The sequence below is a fragment of the Artemia sp. Qi Xiang Cuo genome, chromosome 18, assembly GCF_049724085.1.
Source record: "Artemia sp. Qi Xiang Cuo chromosome 18, ASM4972408v1, whole genome shotgun sequence".
Lineage (NCBI taxonomy): Eukaryota > Metazoa > Arthropoda > Branchiopoda > Anostraca > Artemiidae > Artemia > Artemia sp. Qi Xiang Cuo.
Window position 1 is genome coordinate 53,977,736 of NC_142811.1, and position 1,459 is coordinate 53,979,194.

The 1,459-nt window shown below is 33.3% G+C and overlaps 1 protein-coding gene across 1 annotated transcript in view; it reads left to right on the forward strand.

The window, feature by feature from the left end:
- LOC148941649 (26S proteasome non-ATPase regulatory subunit 1-like) overlaps window positions 1-1,459 on the forward strand; it is a 775,304-nt gene that overhangs the window by 310,767 nt on the left and 463,078 nt on the right. The window lies entirely within an intron of this gene.

The following is a 1,459-nucleotide window of genomic DNA, read 5'->3' on the forward strand; positions in this document are numbered from 1 at the left end:
AAATTTTCTAAGCAAAACTTTATTTAAAAATTACTGTAGTCATGAATAATCGTTTGTTCTTTTATAAATTGGTAATTTTTAAAAGAATTAAATAGGCTATCCATGAGTATGGTCATATTCTTTTTTCCCTTGCGAGACATGAGTTATTCGTTTTGAAAAATTTCATGGGTCCAAGGCAAGTATTTATTTTTCCCTAAGGAATGATCGACTGTCTCTTGACTATCCCTAAGGAATGATCGACTGTCTCAGGTAAATATGAAATTTGCATGAATACTTGCAGAGCAAGTATTCATTTTTTCCCAGGGAATGATCGACTGTCTCTTGACTTTCCTAAGGAATGATCGACTGCCTCAGGTAAACCTAAAATTTGCCTATGCTTCTATAATTTGACTTAATAATAAAAGTTGTTCAACCATTGAGAATGCAGAACAGAAGGAGAGATCAAGCAGAATTCATGCAAAATGTCAAATTCACAATGGCAATACCATAGGATCATTAGAAATATCTCAGTCTTGGCGGAATATTCCCGAAAAAAAAATCTAGGAATTGTGCATGGTGAATATAAAGGGGTCTAAAATGGAAAGTATTCAATTTAATAATTGTTAAGGGTACTTGTGAATTATATGCCGAGCACTCAAGTGCTTCATTTAGTCAGAACCTTTTTCTTTGATGCTCAATTTGAATGAAATATCACAAAATATGATGAAAATATAGTAATAGTTTAGAAACAAAATTAGACTATATATTTGCACATTAGGGGGGGGGGGGGGGTAAGTATAGCTGGTCTGCATGCTAAATGTGTTAGGCACAATTATTCTGCATGTTATGAAGTAAGAATTGTTTTCAAACTGTCCAAATATTTTACCCCTCCCCCCTAATGTTCAAATATATAACCCAAATTGTATATTTCTCACCTATTCTTTCACTTGTCTTGTCACATGCTAAGCTGAAAGAAACTAACAAAGAAACCGGTTTGTTCTCGAGTTTTACACAACGTAAACTTGAGTGTTTTGCGTATAATACACAAGTGCCTTGTTATGTTCTGCCTTTGATTTTTTTTTCCTCCTTGGTGTATTTAGTCAGATTTAGCCGCCTTTCTTTTAAGTTTCTGGTTAATTTTGACACTCGGAGCCTGACTAGTGACATTGAGTCAAATTACAAATTGCTTTCTTGGGATAGAATGTTGTTTGGTTTTTTTTTTTGCTCGACCAATAGGTCATATGCAATAGGTCTTGTGACAGAATTAACCATAAACTTAAAAGGAGGAAGATAAATCTTAATTGATGGGCTATGGGATAGGATTATTTCAATGAGAATGTTTAAGAATTCTTCTTTTAAAAACATAAACGGCGATTCAGACTATTTTTGACAAATCATCTCTATGAGGCAAAAATTTCAAAAGTAGATTTTGATAGATGGCAATAAAGTCGCAAATGAACGAGCAAAAAGTTTGACTATT